Raw genomic sequence first — 11,758 nt, 5'->3', positions numbered from 1 at the left:
GCACTACTGAGCATTTGAAATGTAGTTAGTCTGAATTGAGATGTGCTATAAATAAATATATATAAAATACATGGCAGATTTCAAAGAGATACTACAAGAAAAAGTAAAATATATCATTAATAATTTTATATTGATTACATGCTGTAATAATCTTCTGATACAATGACTTAAATAAAATTTATTATTAAAAGTAATTTCACCTGTTTCTTTTTATTTTCCAATGCAGCTATTAGAAAATTTCAAATTACATGTGTGGTTCACATTATATTTCCATTGGACAGCACTGGTCTCACTGGTGAATGTGTGTTCAGCAGAAATTTATCCAGACTCCAAGAAGTTGGGAGGAGAAATGAACAGTAATGGAAATGGAAGATGGATCTGAATAGATGAAATGTGACTAAATCTGTGTCTATTACCTCACAGAGCCTGAAACTGCAACAGGCTGTCTGTCCCGTTAATCCCATTCCAACTCTTTTCCTTCTGCCTCACTGACATGCATTGGTGATAAGGATGGCGGCTGACTGTGAGGAGTGGGGGAGGCGGCCCCCCCCCCCGCCCCACCCCCGGCAAGGCTTGGGATTTCAACACTGCTGGGAAGCTCTGTTTGCTCAGGTCCTCTGAGAAGCAAACAGCCAAGACGGGATTAAATATGCAAGGATTTTCTTAGGGAAAAATACTTGAATGAGAAAAAAAATGCGGAGAGACCAGCCTGGGAGAGCAAATAAGAGCAGTAGTGAAGGAGGAAGGGACAGAAGGTTGGGGGAGGTGTCCTCTGCTGCGGTGGAGTCGGCTTCACTGGTTCAGCAAAGAGCACAGAGTCCTGGGGGCAAGATCTGGGGTCCAACGAGTCCCGTGTTTCCCAGGAGTGGGTCTGCTGTAGTATCCCTAATGCACTCGGTCACTGGCTTGTAGCACCCACTGGGAAGCTTGGCCTCCGCACAAACACGGCAATGGGTTTCCGAGAGCAGCAAAGCTGGGGCCCGTGATTCATAGTGTTCTCTCTGGTTAGAGGTCCGCAGGTGCATTTTCCTAAGAGCCACAGAAGCCATCTCTGGTACCTAACAGGCTCTGAGACAACCTAGAAAAAGCATAGCCAGAATATTTGCTGCAAGGGAGCAAAGAATTAAAAGAGCTTCCTCTCATCCTTCGAGCCAGCATCTTTACCTATTCACATAGGTCTTATGTTCTGATCCTTGAATTATTTGTATGACTCTCCTTTGAAAATGCTATATAAACAAATTTATATATATATATATATATATATATAGTTAAAGAAGAAAGAGCAACCTCAAAATATATTCTTTATAGTATGAGTTGAAGTGCTGATGGGCTAGCAGTGAGCAGAATGGGGGTTTGGATTAAAAATCTTAAAGGTCGCTTCCAATCTCAAGAGCGATACTTCTCTAATCGACTCTTAAAAGAGTAGACTCTTTTTTCACTTGCCCTTTTCTGTAACACTAAAAGTAAAATAGGCTCTTTGAAAAATGGAGGAAAAAAAATTTTTTTTGAGAAAATGTATTTTAAAAAGCAATTGCCCCAAATTCTGCCATAGAAACCACCATTGTTAACATTTTAATATTTTTAAAGCCATGTGTATATATTTTAACCTTTTTATGATCATGTTATATATACAATTTGATATCTTCTTTTATAGTATAATGTGGCATAAACATTTCCCCATATCGTTAAAAACGCTTTAACATGGTATATATTAGTGTACATCTCTGAATACCTCTTTATGTTTAATTCCTAGAAGGCTAGTAGTTGTTAGGGCAAAGGGCATACAAACTTCTAATGCTTTTGATATATATTGATAAATTACTCTATCAGCAGTATATGAGAGTGCCTGTTTTTCTAAACTTTCCTCAACTCTAAGGATAGTAATTATTAAAAATCTGCCAGTTATATACAGAGAAAGTGGCATAATGTTTATTTTCTTTAAACACTAGTAACATTGATGGGCGCCTGGGTGGTTCACATGGTTAAGCGTCTGCCTTTGGCTCAGGTCATGCTCCCAGAGTCCTGGGATCGAGCCCCACATCGGGCTCCCTGCTCCTTGGGAGACTGCTTCTCCCTCTGCCTCTCTCTCTCTCTCTCTCTCTCTGTCTCTCATGAATAAATAAATAAAATCTTTAAACACTAGTAACATTGAACTTTTTAGTTTATTTTACTAATAGTTTATATTTCCTCTTTGTGAATTATTTTGTCATATCTTTGATCAGCTTTCATTGGATTCATATCTTTTCTTATAGGTTTATAGAACTCTTTACATACTAATGGCCTAATCATTTACCTATCAACTATATTGCAAATATTACCTCAGTGTGTCATTTACTTTTCAATTTGTTTATGATGTTTTCCCAATATACAATTGTTTTAGGCATTCAAAACTAGCAATCTTTTCATTTATGATTTCTGCTTAGCTAAGTCTGTGTATTTCAAGATTATACAAAATCTTAAATCTATGTTTTCTCCTGTACTAAAAAAATAAATAAAAGTGACTTTACTTTTCACATTTAAATTTGCCATCCTATGTCAACTATACTCAAATTAAAAAAAATTAAATAATAAAAATAAAGATGAAGAAATTGAGGCAAAAAGTATAAATAAATATGTCATCCATATGGAGTTTATTTTTAAATATTGCTCAAGGTAGGAATTTAATTTTGCTATTTTACAAACTGTTATCAGTTTGTTCCAACCCTATTGATGGCATAATCTATCTTTTCCCATTTATTTGAATTTTCATCTTTACTATACACAAAGAGAGTATTTTAAATTTTTCTGTGGGTTTTAAAAATCTCCTTTTTATTCATTTCCAGTTTTAGTGCACTGTCTTCAGAATGTGGCCTATACATTTTTCTACTTTGGTAAATGTATGGGTATTTCTTTTTTGTCAAGTACAGTGGATCTCACTGTGAACTATTGTATGGTGTGTTGCAAAGTAAAATTTTACTGCTAATAAAATATTTAAACTTGCAACTGATGTATATATGAATTAGAGTTCATCTGATATATCAATACTAATACCTTTCTCATTCACTAGTGTTATATTTCCTTTTCTTTTTTCCAGTTTTATTGAGACATAATTGACATATAGCACACTGTATAAGTTTAAAGAGTACAGAATAATAAGTTGACTTACATCCATTGTGAAACAATTACCACAATACCTTTAGTTAACATCCATCATCACATACAGTTACAGAAAGAAAGAAAGAAAGAAAGGAGGAAAGGAGGAAAGAAGAAAGAAAGAAAGAAAGAAAGAAAGAAAGAAAGAAAGAAAGAAAGAAAGAAAGAAAGAAAGAAAGAAAGAAAGAAAGAAATGGTTTTTTTCCCCTGTGATGAGAATGCTTAGGAAGCATTACAGTTCTTTATAGTGGGACAGGTGGAAGCTATGTGGAGTCACATCTTTACACTGATGTCCAAGAGCTCTGGTCATTCTAGGGTTCTTGTTCTTGAATTTCCCGAAGGGTTCTGCTTCCCATGATGTTTTAAAGTAATTCTCCCTGGTCCCCCTGGCTCAAGCTGGTAGAATTAAGCCTCTATTTCTTACAACCAACAAAGCCTAACTAAAACACCATACACATACTGGAAGAAGGGACTAGTACACATCAGATCAGTAGCCTGAGGAGGTAGACATGAAACTTAAACAACAGACCTCTAAGGGAGTGAGGTAACCCTGGAGAGTGGCTGTGAGGTAGTTCACTGTTAGCTGGCCTGGGCCCTTTGTCCAACAGTCCCCCTTAGCAGCTGGTTCTGACCACTGTAGTGGGATCTGACTCTGAGTATTGCTGTTGGTACACTTCTGGGAGGTTCTATAGGGATCAATTTGCTCCTCCCTGGCTACTGTAGCTCCAGGCTCTCCAGCATGGGTGACAGTGAGACTCCACTGCAAACTCCTTTTTCTCACTCCTCAGGTCTTGCTTTTGCATTTCATGAATTGGAGGTTGCCTTTCTTTTTCTTTCAAATGAGTCTCATTTTATCTAACAAATATTTTTTAGATTTTCTAGAATGTGGTAGCACTTTAATTGAGTTACAGGTTTGCTCCTGTTTCTAAAATTCCTTTGAAGGAGCATGAAGGAGTAAAGCCCTTGTGTTCCAATTACCATCATTGGTTGAAAATTACATTTTCCAGTTTAATTCTTTTTTTCTCATTTAAAACTAAAAAGTCTTAATTTGTATATAATACCTCCTTATTGAATCCGCCCAAGTAATCAAGGAAAAAAATACAATGAAAGCAGATCAGCTGGTAGAAATACCAGGATATCTTTAATAGCTATAAAGCATTATTCAACATATAACTTGTATACTCTCAGAATAATAGGCATCATATTCTTTCATATTTTGCTCTATTCTTTTCTGCATACTTTCTTTGTTCTCTCTCTTCTCTCTTATAGTCAGTTGACATCAGGATACCTAATGGGTGATATCAGCAATAAATAACTCATTCGATAAACACATTTTGAGACCCACAATTTACAAAGCTTTAAGCAAAAGGTTATAGGAAATGTGAAGAGTAACCAAGTGCTGGCTGTAGCAACTGCCATCACAAAATTATAAGCAAACTTCAACAGAGCACATGAAAAGGTGCTCAACACGATTAGTCGTTGGGGAAATGCAAACCAAAACCACAATGAGATACCACTTCACACACACTAGGACAGCTACAACAAAAAAGACAGCTATTAACAAGTGACTGTGAAGATGTGGAAAAATTGAAACCCTCCTATTCTCTGAGGTGATAAAAATGTTCCAGAATGGAACGGTGTTGATGGTTACGTAGTCATGTGATTGTACAATAAACAACTGAATCGTACAGTTTGCAAAATACACGTCTGCCATGTATTAGTCAGAATTGGTTAACTACTACAACAAATAAACCAAATCTCAAAGGCTTTAAAAAAGCCCAAAACTTCAATAGGAGGTGGGGGAGGAAGAGTTCAATTCTGACAAGGGGGATTTTGGAAAGCTTCTCAGAACAAAAACATTTAAGTCAGACCATAAAGAACAAGAGATTATAATAGCCATTTACAAAGCACCCATATCTGCTCTTTAAATGTGCTGAATGCCAGGCCTTTATTTTTAATTCTCTGTATACATAGTATGGTCCCTTTGTTGCAAACCAAGAACCTGAGGCTCAGAGAGGTCTAGATGGCTGGTCCGTGCAGAGAAAGAGTTGGATTGGCTGACAGGCGAGCTCTTGGAATATGCAGAGGTTTGAGTAGTCTACACAGAGGGAACAACAGTGCAAGTGCGTAAGGGTAGAAATAGTGGAAGATGGATGGTAACTAGCAAATCAGCCAAGTAGCTGGGCCATCCCTCCAGTTAGCAACTGGAACTAGGACTTAATCTTCAAAGGGAGGCAGGACCCAAATTACGGAAGGTTTTGTGTGCATGATGGAGAAATTTAGAGAGCAAGACCTCCTCTTCCCGCAGAGTTTAAAATCCACTGGAGAGACAAGACCAACCGTGAAATAACAATTACCATTAACACATTACAGGCTGGAAGCAGGACAGTGTTCCAGCTGATACCAGTAAGAACCGATGACTTGAGTGTCTAGGGATTCATCTGTTACACCCACAGTGGCAGGGCCATTGTGTGACCCAGAAAAAGGGGCTCCACCTGGAAAGCTAACTTCCACTATTTGGGCAAAGCTTGTGAAATGAGGAGAGGTAGCAGATAGCCTGGGGGCTTAGCTGACCCCTCCTGGGTGTCTGAGATCCCCGCCCTCCTTCATCTCTTTCGCCTGGGGCTGAATCTCACTTCTTGGTTATGGGTTCTTAACACTCCCTGCTTCGAGTGACTGTTACACGTTTTCATCTTCTGTCTACCCAGATTTGGAAAGCGAGATAAAAGAACATATAGACCCTAGGGAGAAACCCAAGGAAGAAATAAATGGATCTAAGTCAGAGTCATTATTTTACAGATCTAGAAAAGCAAGTTACTCAGAGTAATTCACACATCATTGAGAGACCAATTAGAACCATTCGCAAGTTATTAGCACTGACTTTAAGCTACCTGCTCTGATGTAGCCCCAACCATTCAGAGGGGCTGTGTGGTGTCACTGGAATTAACCAGTATAAACATACCTGTACATAAACAACCCTCAATCCGCAACTGTTTGTTGGGTGCTTTACCTGCCTGTGCATTGTGGTCCCTCCCCAAAGGCAGATTTAACACACACAGCTATCTAGTCTCAAACCACTAGCTACTGGTCTTGATGGTGGAGCTAACATAAAAGATGTGGAAGGTCCCCAACAGCATAAAGTTGCAAAATTTCAGCAAAGGAGGAAGACTATGGCTACACAAAAGTTCAGAGACTTAAAGGCTGGGGTTGCTCAGATAGACCTCCCTTTAGGACTTAGACTTGGAGCCTCACCTTGAAGGATGAGTAAAATTGAAGCAAAAAAGTGGAGGAGATGGAAGAGAAAATATATTTCCAACAGAGTGTGGGCTCTGGCATCTGACTAGTGAGAACCAATCTTGGCTTTACACTTGGCCTTGCTCTCATTACTTTACCCCTCTGTGCTTCCATTTCCACATCTGCATGGGAATGATGAGAACAGTAGTATCTACCTGATGGTATTGTTGGGGAAGATGAAGTGAGTTAGTTCACATACATTATGAATTACATGATGCCTGGTTAATACACAGCTGACAATCAGTGTTAGCTGTTACTGCATGGAGCAAATACAAAGAAAGCACATTTCAGAGTAGTACTTATTTTAGGATCGCTTGTTTTTGAATAATCCTGCCAAAACTACTTTTAACTTGATCATTCAGAAAAATTAACCTGATTAGTACTTTTTAAAAACAAATGACATAAAATGAATTCATGCTGATCAATATGAGATATTCTAGGAGGCGGCATATACAGCATTTACTACTTTTTTTTCAATCAACCTGAATTTTCCTTCATTTCCTTTTTATAGTCAATAGGGAAGGGAACCTATCTGTCTTAGCTGGGGATGCTATAACAAAATACCACAGACTGGGTGACTTAAACTACAGATGTTTATTTCTCCAGTCCTGGAGGCAGAAGTCTGAGATCAAGGTGCCAATATGGTTAAGTTTTTGGTGATGGCCCTTTTCCTGGCTTCCATTTCCATCCAGATGGCTGTGTCATGGGTGGGATGGGGTAGGGGAGAGCTCTGTATTCTCTTCTTATGAGGGAGATAATCTCATCATGAGGACCCCACCCTCATGACCTCATCTCCCAAAGTTCTACCTCCTCCTAATAGCATCGACACTGGGGTTAGGGCTTCAACATAGGAATTTGGGGGGATACAAACGTTCAATCTACTTAAAAGAAAAAATAAGAAACAAAACATTCAAACTTATTTGTTATGAATGGTCCTATAGTGCCAAGTATTTATAAATTAAAGCTTTAGGAATAAAAGAAAATTAATTATAAGAGTAGAGACTTTGAAGTTTAAAAATGCAAATTTTCTGAGCATAAAGGATATCATTTTTCTTTGAAAATTATAGTTAGAGCATTTGAAGATATGGAATTCAGAGATTCTGCTGGGGTGGATGGAAGGGCAAAGAGGTGATTGTTTTATTACTTGTAACCAGAGGGGATAATCATGTTTTTCATTATTTTTATATGTTTAGAGTTATCTTAATAATTATGAATAGCTAGAGAGATTATTCTGTGATAACATATCTAGTAGATTTAGCTTGTGCTGACCAAAACAGATTTGCATGGTTTGTGCTAGAATCCTGCCTCTCTAGCCCCTCAGAGCCTCTCCTGTCTACCCCCTCCCTTCCTCCTGTGCTCTTCTCTTCTGCTGTCCTTGCCAAAGTCCCCACGGTCCCACTGTCTCTCCTATGACCATGTGCAAGGAAGTGTGTGTGTGTGTGTGTGTGTGTGTGTGCGCGCGCGTGTGGTGGGAGTCTCCACTCTTGTGTCTTCCACATGTGGTGGGGAGGACAGATGGAGGAGAGGTGTCCCTGGGATCCCAGGTGAAATGAAGAATGAGTTTTCTCACTAAAACAATGTTTACCAAAGCAGTTAATTTCTACAAAAATTACAGCACCAAAGGGGGTTTACTAAAAAGCTAAAAGGGGCTTAAGTTTCGAGACCCCTCATTTCACATGAACCCTTCCAAAGGGTTTTTGTACTTTTGTCTTCCTTATCTAGAAGATTTGGCTCCCCAAATTGTGCTCCCAGCCCTGTAAAACCTGGATTATTTCTGGTCAACACTATTGTTTAATTACAGATTCCCTTCATGGACTGTTTGCAGACTATCCTGAGAAACTCACTACCATATAAAATGTTACTTCTAAGTAGTGTCTATTGAGAAACAAACATTTAACAACATACAACCTGTTCTCTGTCCTAGGAAGTTGTCTAGGTACTTAATAAATGTTTGCTGATGAAATAATAATGAAATAAATGAAGGGAAAATGAATATCCTTGAAGCACTTATTCAGTACCTCTTTCTGGATGATAGGATTATGGTGATTTTTCTTTTCTTCATACTTGGCCGAGTTTCCAAAATTTCTAAATTTTCTGCAATGAACATGTATTCCTTTGAATAATTTAAAACTTGCTTTAAAAGTTCATAGTACAGATGCCCTTTAATTTATACATGTATGAAGTGCTTGCTTTGTGGCCTTCTGTTAATTCTGAGGAGACCAAGTCAAAGGAGACCGACATTGCCTTGCCCTCAACAATCCACAGTGTCAGTCACTGTTCTGAGGCCTGAAGGGACAGAATTCAACCCAGGTCAACAATTTACAGAGTTGGTCTATTCAGGGTGGTCTGTGTAGATGAGGGAAGTGGGGGGTGGGGGAGACAAAAGCTTGTTACTCGTAAGGATCCTTTTACATAGATAAACACACACACACACACATCTTAGTCATATATTTCTTTCATTTTAGCATAGGCATGGCCTAAAAACCCCAAAGAAGAGTTGACTACATTTGCATAAACCCAGCAGATGGATCCCTCCCCAACTTTAAGAAGGAATGCAAAGATTAGAAAAAAAAAAGTCTACCAAATTTGGGGTTAAACTATATATCTGAAATAACAGCTCATCTTTAGTGAGTTCTTACCATGTGTCATTATGCAAAGTGCTTTACACACATTGGCACCTCATTTCATTTTCCTTTTACTTTCACAACAAGCCTATGAGGCCGGAGCCAGTATCATCAATCCCATTTTACAGCTGAGGAAAGGAAAGCTGACAGAAGTGAAACGGGTTGCCTAGGGTGATAGAGATGGTGGCTGGCAGCGCCTGATTGGAATCCTAATTTGCCCCTTCTCCCTTCTTAACCATTCCTCTTTAGACGACAGAGAGTTCTGGTTCCAAGGAGAAAAATGAACTAGAATATGGGTAATTTAAAAAACAGAACACAAGTTTATTTTCAAAAACAACGTGATACCAGCCTTTTAAATTGAGAAAGAAAAAGCACTGGAAAACCATTTTTTTTTTTTTTAAAAGCCTGACTTCCCATCCATGATGGGTGGTTATTAACTCATTTCATTACACTAAATTATGAATTTGCTTTTCAATTAAGTGTCTCATCACTGTCACGGCTCTGACGTGTCCTTTTCCATTTTCCAACTTCATCTTGGAAAGTGAGACACGGTTCGGTTTGTGTGCAATCTACGAGACCCGAGGGTTATCTTTTGCCCCTATTGTTTTCTAGGGCGTCCCTCACTCTGGAGGCCTGGCATTCCTCACGTGTCTGGGGCAATGCCGCAGCAGCGAAGCGCCGGGAAGCCGCACAAAAGACGTCCAACCGCTATCAATGTGGAAAGATCCGTTCGGTGCTCGCACGGAACACCCGAGGTGACCGAGGAGAGGGGAAAAATGAAATAGCTTCTCCCAAAGGGTGGAAAATTGGGTGGCCTCTTGTGAGTGCCCACAGAAAACTGAACGGCGATCTTTCTGGACCCTCAACCATCCCAGACGCGCCCAGCCCACGCGGCCTCCGCCCTTTTCGTCCCTAGAGGCCGGGAAGGGCGGGGAGGGGGAGCAGGGCGCGAAGTCTCCGGCCAGGGCTGGAGGCGCACAGCTCTCCCCCGCAGGGCCGCTTCCGCCGGGTCGCCTGGGCTTCATTCATCTGGAAGGCGCCGCGGCTCCAGGGCAGGCTGGAGGCGGTTCGGTGGCCGAGTCGGAGCCGCGGCACTGCGGCCATCCAGCCAGGGAGGGGAGGGGCCGCGCGGCGCGCCCAGGGTACCCGGCCTTCCCTCCGTCCGCTCCCAGCAGGCGCAGCCCCGCAGCAGGGCCCAGGGGCGGGCCGGGTCTACCACAGAGCTGGGCCCTCCGGCCTCGGAGCTGCCCCGCTACACCCGCGCCTCCTCCCGGGTGACAGGGCCCGCACGCAGCTTTCCCGCCGGGGTCTCCCCTCCCGCCGGCCCGCGGGCTCCTAGCACGCGCCCGCCCGCGCGCGCGCGCACACACACACACACACACACACACACACACACACACACACACATACACACACGCGCGCGCGCGCGCGCGTATGTGCCGGCCGGCGCCTTCCTTTCCTCCCCGCAGCCCCGCGCGCCCGCTCGCCCGGAGCGGTCCTCCCGGGGCTTGGCTGCCGGGCGGTCTCGGCAGGCCCCTCCCCGGGGGTGGGAAGTGAGCCGCAGCGCGGAGCGGGGCGCGGGGAGGGGCCGGCGGCGGGGGCGTGGCTGGCTGCCCCCGCCCCTCGAGTGAGTGACTGGGCGAGGAGGGCCCCTCCCTCCCTCCGCCCCTCCCTGGCGGTCCCCTCCCTCGCTCGCTCCCAGCCCGCTCCCGCTCGCTCCCTGCCCACTCCCGGGGGGAACGTTCCGCGCCGCGGCCCCGCGGCCGCCGCTTCTTTCACACTTTAGTTGGGAGCTGCGCGCCGCGCTCAGTTACTGGAGAGCTGGCCCCGCGCCGTCGCCTCCCGCACGCACGCACGCGGGCCGGGCTCCGGGGTTCTCGGCGTCTACTCCGAGCGGCGGGGAGGAGGGGGACACCCGGACTCACTGTGGGGAGGCGAAGGAAGAGGAGAGGAGGGAGGAAGAGAAAAGGCGAGGAGGAAAGGGGCGGGGGGCGGGAGGCTTGCCACCTTCGGCCCCCCCCGCGAGCGCCCAAGGTAAGCGTGGCCCCCGCCGGCCTCGGGCGGGGGGGAGCGGGCGGCGCGGCCCCGCGGCTCTGCTCCCCGGCGAGCCCGGGTGGGCTGGGAGGGAGGCCTGCGGGGAGTCTGCCGCGCCGAAGGGATGGGAGCCGCGGTGGTGGCGCTGCGGGCGCGCGGCCCGGCCCGGGGCTGCTGCTGCTTAGTGCGGGGACGGAAGCTGGGGTGGGGGCGTCTGCTCGCCGGGGCGGAGGGGCTGGGATGCGGTTGGGGCTGCTGACGACTTTCGTCACATTGAGGCCTGGGTGGCTGGTGTGAGACACCCCTCCCTTCCCACCCGCACCCTCCCCCCCCCCCCCCCCCCCCGCCCTCAGCCTGCCTGCTCCTCTCGGAGCTGTGCATATAGCCACCGTACTTTGCGAGCCAGATCTGGAAAGAAAAAAAATTCAGAATCCTGTGCTAAGTCTTCGAGTCCCTTCTCCCGCTCCGACCGATTGATGTGCTTGGGTGGGTGCTGGGATCCCCGGGATTTCTGAAGTTTTGACCTTTTGGGGGTGGCTTGCCTCGGTGCATCTGTTTGCTCACCTCGGTGTGTTTATTATTCGTGCCCATGCGAGGCAGCAGCAGAGGGTGCTTGGGTACTGTACACGGAAGAGATCTCCCTCCCCTCTGCAGGCAGTCCGCGAAGTGCGGCC

General features: G+C 44.3%; 1 protein-coding gene across 5 annotated transcripts in view; it reads left to right on the top strand.

Annotated features, from left to right (window-relative positions):
- Window positions 1-10,730: 10,730 nt before the first annotated feature.
- The window catches only part of C7H1orf21 (chromosome 7 C1orf21 homolog), a 263,879-nt gene continuing 262,851 nt past the window's right edge, over window positions 10,731-11,758 (top strand). For 3 of the 5 annotated variants that reach the window (XM_078078060.1, XM_078078062.1, XM_078078064.1), the window contains exon 1: window positions 10,731-11,084. The gene's annotated coding sequence lies outside the window, so the exon portion shown is untranslated. The remainder of the gene's footprint in view (window positions 11,085-11,758) is intronic. The other 2 variants (XM_078078061.1, XM_078078063.1) reach the window with 1 other exon arrangement.

The sequence above is a fragment of the Halichoerus grypus genome, chromosome 7 (genome assembly GCF_964656455.1).
Source record: "Halichoerus grypus chromosome 7, mHalGry1.hap1.1, whole genome shotgun sequence".
Lineage (NCBI taxonomy): Eukaryota > Metazoa > Chordata > Mammalia > Carnivora > Phocidae > Halichoerus > Halichoerus grypus.
This window is presented reverse-complemented; position numbering and strand designations above follow the sequence as displayed.